This window comes from Prionailurus bengalensis, chromosome B1, assembly GCF_016509475.1.
Source record: "Prionailurus bengalensis isolate Pbe53 chromosome B1, Fcat_Pben_1.1_paternal_pri, whole genome shotgun sequence".
Taxonomy (NCBI): Eukaryota; Metazoa; Chordata; class Mammalia; order Carnivora; family Felidae; genus Prionailurus; species Prionailurus bengalensis.
Window position 1 is genome coordinate 167,497,667 of NC_057344.1, and position 9,931 is coordinate 167,507,597.

The window sequence follows — 9,931 nt, forward strand, 5'->3', positions numbered from 1 at the left end:
GGGTTGTGATTTAGATGTCAGGTCCTCCTAGAGGACACATATTTTTCATCACGAAAGAAATTTACTAGAAATTATATTCTCATAGAAAAAAATTTGCTGTTGTTGGAAGAGTGAAAAAGAATTATGTTTTCATCACAAAAATGTAGGAGAGAAATATTCCATAAGTGTTCTTTCCAGTTTTTTTGATTGTGGTAAATATATATAACACTACATGTACTACCTTAATCATTTTAAGTGTACAGTCAGTGGTGTTAAGTATACTTACATTGTTGTGCCATCACCACCATCCACCTCCACAACTCTTTTCATCTTGCAAAACCGAAACTCTGTATCCATTAAACAATTATTCCCCATGACCCTCTTTCCTTTAGCCCCTGGCAACTACCACCCTACCTTTCCCCCAGCCTTTCCACCACATCCCTGCCTCTGATAACTCCCATTCTACTGTTACTATGAATTCAGGTTTTGGTTTTTTACCTCTTTTAAAATTCTTTTTTTATTTTTATTTTTTTATTTTTTATTTGTTTAAGATTACATCCAAATTAGGCAGTATATAGTGAAACAATGATTTCCAGAGTAGATTCCTTAGTGCCCCTTACCCATTTAGCCCATCCCCCGTCCCACAACCCCTCCCATAACCCTCAGTTTGTTCTCCATATTTATGAGTCTCTTCTCTTTTGTCCCCCTCCCTGTTTTTATATTATTTTTGTTTCCCTTCCCTTATGTTCATCTGTTTTGTCTCATATGAGTGAAGTCATATGATTTTTGTCTCTCTGACTAATTTCACTTAGCATAATACCCTCCAGTTCCATTCACGTGGTTGCAAATGGCAAGATTTCATTCTTTTTGATTGCTGAGTAATACTCCATTGTATATATATACCACATCTTCTTTATCCATTCATCCATCAATGGACATTTGGGCTCTTTCCATTCTTTGGTTATTGTTGATAGTGCTGCTATAAACATGGGGGTGCATGTGTCCCTTCAAAACAGCACACCTCTATCCCTTGGATAAATGCCTAGCAGTGCAATTGCTGGGTCATAGGGTAGTTCTATTTTTAGTTTTTTGAGGAAACTCCATACTGTTTTCTAGAGTGGCTGCACCAGCTTGCATACCCATGAATTCAGGTTTTTTAATTAAATTAATTTTTGGAGCACCTGGGTAGCTCAGTCAAATGACCAACTTCAGCTCAGGTCATGATCTCATGGTTTGTGAGTTCAAGCCCCACATCAGGCTCTGTGTGGACAACTCAGAGCCTGGAGTCTGCTTTGCATTCTGTGTCTCCCTCTCTCTCTACCCCTCCCACACTCACTCTCTCTCTCTCTCTCTCTCTCTCAAAAATAAATAAACATTTTTTAAAATTTTTAATTAAATTAACTTTTTAGATTCCATATATAAAAGGACAACATTTTTATTTTGCTCAGTAGTTTTCAGAAAGGGAGGAACTGAGGTATCAAAGTGTTTTCTATGGAGTTAGAAGTTAGGCCTTCTGTTTCCTTTCCTAAAATTTCCAGAACTAAGTAGAGACTAAAGCTGAATGTCAAATGGAAATTATTCCGGCAAGAAATATTATAGAACAATTACAAACAACACATTTCAACTGCAGGAACAATGCCAAAACTAGAGGGCTAAGAGATGAGCGGAATGGAATTGGAACATGTGTTGTAAGTGGAGTCCGTATTGATGACCAAGAATGAGCTAGAAAACCTTGTTTTCATCACCCCAGAATGTATGCTGGGTAACACTAATATTACATAAAATAGGTAAGATGAAATAAAAGTTTTAAGAACAGAATACAATGTTATTTCAATTAGTGGCAGAAACAGAGACTAAATAATTAGTCTTAGAATTTGAGTAAAGGGAAGTAGCCATCAAGATTTGAAGACTTCGTCTTCTCTGTTTCCACACACTCAAATTTGCCATTTACCGTTACTTAAATATTAAATTTTACAGTTAAAATGTGCATGGAGTACATTGCTGCTTCTTTATTCAAACATAATTACTTAGGGCACTTTTTATACCACTTGAGAAATTTTGATACAGATCTAACAGTTGCATCTAAAATTTAATATGTACTTAACTTATTTGATTAGCATATTTCAAGGTAGTACAGTACTAATTTCTGAAGGCACGATTTTACCATTTCACTTTCTACTCAGAAAAATGAAGTTTTGTTTATACAAGGTGTCACTATCAATGACTTGTTAAGCATATATCATTATTAAGCTTAGGTCTTTATAATTTCTATAATACTGAATCCCAGTTAGTACTTTAAATTTGATGGAGCTATAGCTGATATTTTAATAGCAATAGAACTGAAACACTAGATAACAATTTATAATTTTTTTGATTTGAGCACACCATCAGCAAACCTTTATAACACTTCTTAAGCTTACATTAAGTAAAATTAGGCTCCACATCATTTTTTTTTTGTTTGCATTTCTCAGCAATTTCACAAATAGGCATTGCATTGGAGTGGGGGAGTTCTGTTTATGTATGAAGCTCCTACTATTTCCACACCCTTCCCACTGACCTGGACTGTGCATGAAGCATAAGTCACCTTTGTGGAAAACTTATGCTTGCATGGCCCAGTGCTTATCAGTGGGCTCCTATGTTGCCCACATTTACTAATATATGTTTTCCCTATTAATCTATAATGTTCGGTTTTTTTTTTAATTTTTTTTTAACATTTTTTATTTTTAGGACAGGGAGAGATAGAGCATGAACAGGGGAGGGTCAGAGAGAGGGAGACACAGAATCTGAAACAGGCTCCAGGTTCTGAGCTGTCAGCACAGAGCCTGACGTGGGGCTCGAACTCACGGACTGCGAGATCATGACCTGAGCCGAAGTCGGCCGCTTAACTGACTGAGCCACCCAGGCGCCCCATATAATGTTCGTTTTTTAATATAATTTATTGTCATATTAGCTAACATACAGTGTGTACAGTGTGCTCCTGGCCTCTGGAGCAGATTCCCATGATTCATCACTTACATATTACACCCAGGGCTCATCCCAACAAGTGGTTCCTCAACACCCATCACCCATTTTCTCTACCCCCCTTCCCCTCCACTCCCATCAACCCTCAGTTTTTTCTCTGTATTTAAGAGTCATGGTTTGCCTCCCTCTCTGGTTGTAACTACTTTTTTTTTTTCCTTCCCTTCCCCCATGGTCTTCTGTTAAGTTTCTCAAATTCCACATATGAGTGAAAACATATGATAACTGTATTTCTCTGACTGATTTATTTCCCTTAGCATCATACCCTTCAGTTCCACCCACATTGTTGCAAATGGCAAGGTTTCATTCTTTTCCACTGCCAAGCAGTATTCCAGTACTCGTAGTAGTATTATTTATCCATTCATCAGTTGATGGTCATTTGGGCTCTTTCTATAATTTGGCTATTGTGAACACTGGGCTACATATGCCCCTATGAATCAGCACTCTTGTATCCTTTGTGTAAATTCCTAATAGTGCTATTGCTGGGTTGTAGGGTAGTTCTATTTTTAATTTTTTGAGGAAGCTCCACACTGTTTTCTAGAGTGGCTGCACCAGTTTGCATTCTCACCAACAGTGCAAGAGGGTTCCTGTTTCTCCACATCCTCTCCAACATCTGTTGTTTCCTAAGTTGTTAATTTTAGCCATTCTGACATGTGTGAAGTGGTATCTCAGTGTACATTTGATTTGTTTTTCCCTGATGATGAGCAATGTTGAGCATCTTTTCATGTGTCTGTTAACCATTTGGATATCTTCTTTGGAAAAATGTTTATTCGTGTCTTCTGCCCATTTCTTCACTGGATTGTTTTACAGGTGTTGAGTTTGGTGAGTTCTTTATAGAGTTTGGATAATAACCCTTTATCCAATATGCCAATTGCAAATATTTTCTCCCATTCCATCGGTTGCCTTTCAGTCTTTGGTTGTTTCCTTTGCTGTGCAGATGGTTTTTATCTTGATGAAGTCCTAATAGTTCATTTTTGCTTTTAATTCCCTTGCTTTCAGAGACATAAGTAAGAAGTTGCTGCATCTGAGGACGAAGAAGTTGTTGCCTGTCTTCTCTTCTAGAACTTGAATGGGTTCCTGTCTCACATTTAGGTATTTCATCCATTTTGAGATTATTTTTGTGTATGGTGTAAGAAAGTAGTCTAGTTTCATTCTTCTGCATATTGCTCTCCAGTTTTCACAGCACCATTTGCTAAAGAGACTCTTTTTTCCATTGGATACTCTTTCCTGTTTTGTCGAAGATTAGTTGGCCACACATTTGTGGGTCCAGCTCTGGGTTCCCTATTCTATTCCTTTGGTCTATTTGTCTGTTTTTGCACCAATACCATACTGTTTTGATGATTACAGCTTTGTAGTCCAGGTGAAAGTCTGGTATTGTGATGTCTTCAGCTTTAGTTTTCTTTCCCAACATTATTTGGCTATCCAGGGTCTTTTGTGGTTCCATTCAAATTTTGGGATCATTTGTTCTAGCTCTGAGAAGAATTCTGGTACTATTTTGATTGGGATTGCATTGAATATGTAGATTGCTTTGGATAGTATCAACATTTTAACAATATTTGTTCTTTCAATCAATGAGCATGGAATGTTTCTCCATTTCTTTGTGTCTTCCTCAATTTCCTTCATAAGCTTTCTATAGTTTTCAGCAAACAGATCTTTTTACCTCTTTGGTTAGGTTTATTCCTAGGCATTTTATGGTTATGGTGCAGTTTTAAATGGGGTCGATTACTTGATATCTCTTTCTGTTGCTTCATTATTGGTGTGTAGAAATACAACCAATTTCTGTATACTGACTTTCTATATCCTCTTTCTATATCCTGCGACTTTGCTGAATTCATTTATCAGTTCTGGCAGTTTTTTTGGTGGTGGCTTTCAGGTTTTCCATGTAGAGTATCATGTCATCTGCAAAAAGTGGAAGTCTGACTTCTTCTTTGCCAGTTTGGATCCTTTTATTTCATTCTGTTGTCTGATTGCTGAGTCTAGGACTTCCAGCACTATGTTCAACAACAGTGGTGAGAGTGGACATCCCTGTCATATAATATTCTTAATGGCAAGCAGTAAGGCCATCTGACATCAAAGTGTTTGATTGAAATTCAGTGAGAGTCTTTGAACCTGTGGGTTGTTTCTTTTATCAGTTCTGGAAAATTGTCATCCATTGTATCTTTAATAATCCTTTTTTCTCCTTTCTCCCAACCCTTTCTGGAATGTTCATTATGTTAACTCTTATAGTTGTATCCCCCATGTTCCTTAAACTTTCTGCTTTTGTTTTCCATGTCTTTAATTCTATGTGCTGCATTCTGGATAGTTTGTTTTGAGCTAAGGTTAAATGACTTGCCTAAAACCACACTTTTAATATTTTGAATTTCAAATTCCCTGGTCTTGCCATTAAGTTACGCAGTCATTCTGTAAGTCTCTTGGCTTGAAAGGAATTAATATGAATATAAACACCTTACATATTTAATAGTATTTCACAAAAATCATATTAGCCCATGAAGAACCTCCAGGCTGAAACTCTGTGATCCGTGGCAGAGTACTAGGAAAGGTATTCAAGGAAACCAGCTCAGTTGGTTGCCCTCAGATCCTGGCCCTGAGAGTTTTGTTTGTTTCTCTTTCTGCATGTAGTTTCAGGCATGGGTAACTAAATGTCATCATTTCAAAATGATGCTTTGTCTATTGTTTTTCCTATGCTCTATTGCAGACTTCAGTTCTTTGTATATACTAAATATTCAATAAACGTGAACAGATTTCCTGACTGAGTAATTCTCTAAAAAGAAATTCTGGTGATTGACTTAGCCAGATTTTACTTGAAATCTCAAAGGGAAGTGACTTTATCTTAATGATGCGGAAACATTCGATCTTTCATCATTGTCTGTGATAGCTGTGCCTTCTATTATTCAATTGAATAACAAAGTAGGCTCATGTTATTAAAGAGATAAATGTCTAGAAAACATCTTCAGATTGCATACATCAGGATGCAGCTGGGGCCATCGTGTTAGTATTTGCTGTTAAAAAAGCCACTTCATTTGTAATTAACAGCTCATAGAAAAAACTGCAAGTATCTCCATAAACACTGAAATATGAAATTACTTAAAAATTCAGTGCCTGGAGGGGACAATTACTCAAAGCAGTAAAATCGAACTGAATTGATTTTGATTTTAGGTTTGAAGGAGTCAGAACTATTGGATATAATTTTAGAAAAAAAACTATAGGAACATGAAGTATATTCTTATAAGAGCTCTGTCATAGTTTGTAGGGCATTAAAGATATATACCTCATTAAAAAATAAATACTTTTATAGAGTAAACTTATGGCACTATATTAATCATACCTCACTTGCCAAAAATAGTCGACCGAGGTATTTTAAGCAGGAACTAACTTATTACAGAGTTTTAAAAATAGCCCATGGGCTTGTTAGGAAGGCTAATAAAACAGAACTTGGGATGAATTTACAGAAAAATTTATAATATCTACACTGGAGGACTGGGCCAAGAAGGCTGTTATCTGTTCTATGATTAAGAGATCACTGATCCGAATCCATATACACTACGGCCACAGTCAAGGAAACCCCTAATCAGAAAGCTAGTATGATATTGCTTGGTCCAGACCCACCTTGTGCTTCCAGTTTTTAGCAACTAAATTTTTACTCTGTGTTCTGCCTCTTAACATCTATCATGTTAGTGAAAAGAGATGCACAGTCTTTATCTTGCATAAGTCTCCCAAATCTCAGAGAATTGCTTCTGATTGGTCATACATACATCATCCAGAACTTGGGTTATATAATATTTAATAGCTGTCAAAGTCCCAAAATGTACGAAGTCACTCTACCATCAGTTTGGCATGTTAACCACAGTTTGCCCATTTGGCTATTCTATTTCGACTAGTACCCTTCACATACTTAAATTTAGAAAATAAAATAAAATAAAAATAACAATAAGCTTATCTGAAACATAATGAAACCATCACCGAACAGCAAAAAATATATTCAACAATGCTCCAAAAGGAAAAAAAATATTCTAGAAGCCTTTGAATTTTTCTTTGGAAGCTGTTTAATTTCAATCCTTCATTTGTACAGTCATAATTCTGTGTTGATATTCATAATTTTTTTTCAACGTTTATTTATTTTTGGGACAGAGAGAGACAGAGCATGAACGGGGGAGGGGCAGAGAGAGAGGGAGACACAGAATCGGAAACAGGCTCCAGGCTCTGAGCCATCAGCCCAGAGCCCGATGCGGGGCTCGAATTCACAGACCGCGAGATCGTGACCTGGCTGAAGTCGGACGCTTAACCGACTGCGCCACCCAGGTGCCCCAATATTCATAATTATATAAAACTGTCTCCACAACTATAGGCTATGTGACATATGAACCAAAGTGGGAGAGAAACAAAAAGAAAGCTATAAGAGTAGGGCAAGAGAAATTACGAATAAATACTTCTGTTCGTTGTTTTTTTTCCAACTGATGATGAAATATGCTTCATAATTGTAACTTCTCTCCTCTTCTGGCCATTTCATGTTTATTTTGTCCTCAGCCACATTGGAAGCACTGTCATCCTGTGCTTCTCTCAACTTATATAGGTCCCAGCTGGAGATCTCTGACAATTGCAAATAACACTTTTTTCCCCAAGGGTATCCCGTGTGCTCCAGGAGTACATTTTTTGCATGGAAACTAGGCACAAACTTTCTTTTCTCCTTAAAACATGGTAAATTGTACTTTAGAGACCTTCAAGTATTTAAGGAAACATTGCCTGCCAGTAGATCATTTAGACTTCAGACTGCAGAACTCTTTCCAAAATGAGGTTATCCTTGATTATTCAAAGGGGCTTCCTGGAGAGATAACTGACTCATTATTTATATGCATCCTGAGGGCAGTTTATCCCTATAATTAGAGTCATCCAATTAGAAAAGGTAGTAGGACATTGGTTTCCTGACTTTATCTGAAGTGATCAATGACACCACCTTGACCTATAAAGACATTCAGCTCACCCTCAACTCACTGGCTGGGGTTATTAGGGATGATAGAATAGTCCTAAGACTTCCTTCTTGAGGGCCAGGGCAGAGTCTGTGATTGTTAATACATTCTTTTCTGCATGGATTAATGTGTCAGGACAAGTGGAAAGGTTTATATGAAAGCTTATAGAGAAGATTTCCTGGCTTCCTAAAATAAGCCCTGGTGATTTATGGGATTTTCTCAGCTGGTTGGGTTTGAGAACCTGGGGGACCACCGTTGTGGTCAATACTGCAGGTTTGCTTCATCCTGTTTCTTAAAGTTGCCTTGATAATAGGCTTAGTCAAATGCTATATGAGATAAAGTGAACAGATATAATCCAAGCCTCTATCAGTCTGACTTATCAGAGGAATCACTAAGGGGGCATATACCCGTGGAAAAATTCACCAGAAGCCAAGGCAGTATACAAGTAAGAGGGACATCTTTTTTTTTTTTTTTTTTTTAATTTTTTTGTCAACGTTTTATTTATTTTTGGGACAGAGAGAGACAGAGCATGAACGGGGGAGGGGCAGAGAGAGAGAGAGGGAGACACAGAATCGGAAACAGGCTCCAGGCTCTGAGCCATCAGCCCAGAGCCCGACGCGGGGCTCGAACTGACGGACCGCGAGAGCGTGACCTGGCTGAAGTCGGACGCTTAACCGACTGCGCCACCCAGGCGCCCCGAGGGACATCTTTTTGAAACAATTCTCTATGAGTCTTTAATGTTTCTGCACATATGTAAAGGTACTGGCTGCCTTTGTTTCAAATGATCTTTTCAAACATGTTTGTATAGTAAACAGCCCTAGAAGATAAAGACAATAGCAAAATCAAGTTGTTTTACGTGCAGTATGATAAAGGTAATGTCTCTCTCTGGGGCACAAGTCAGGCTTATTTTCCATCCAAAAAAACCCACAAAAACGTAGTTTCCCTGAACTGGAAGATCTTCTCTTATAATATAACCCATTGTGTGTGTGCAGGTGCCTCCTGAATTTCTTCTTGTTGCTCTGTAAGAAATGGACTCAGGAAATGGATGCAAACTTAACGTTATGCTGGCTATTGTTATTGCTTTGAGTATAGAACTGATTTTTGTCTCTGACCCAGGAATCTCATATCTTCTGCCAGTATTCAGAAAATTGTGGCTAGTTCACTTGTGAACAAGACTTCACAGTTCTTGACAAAAACAACCACCACGGCAATAATAGTAACAACGATGATAACAATACTTAAAAAAATAATAACAAAACCACTCCTGCCAGACATCTTTTTAGGCACTTTAAATATATGATTTTATTTATCTTTCTAACAAAGCCACCAGTTTGTACTTATACAGATGAGGAAATTGAGGCAGGTAATTTAAATTAAATAACTTGGCAAAGATCACACTGCAACTCAGAATTTGAGCAACTTCTTTACCAGAGACTACCTGTGGCCTATCTCATGTTGGTAACAACACTGCCTTTTTAAAACTGAACCAGATCCCTTGATCAACTCCAAATTCTCATTTCTTTAAGAATCTATTATTTTCAAATGCTTTTGCCACCAGCTGTTTTACCAATCGTTGTGAAGGTGTAAAAACCCCACACCCCCAAAAAAAGAATGGATTTCGTATAGGATATAAATTGTAGAGAGACTCTTTGGAAGACTATGGAAAGAAGGTCTAGGTTAGGAAAGTCTAAGATGTGCTACAGAACAGCTACCAAGAAAACTATTACCTCCTCTATAATCAGGAAGCCACAGGTTCCAGAACTAACCCCACTGCCACAATCAAACATCATAACCAAGGAAGCGCTGTTATGTAACTGCTGTTATGTCCAGATGCAGAAGAGTGCTGTTCTCCACAATCCAAGTTAGGAGAAGGTCTGTGCCCTGCTTCCAAGTCCTGTGAAGTTAGAAGAGCTATTTGCTATGGCTAATATTGATGAAGAGACTTCCAAATCTTCTAGACCATGCTTTAC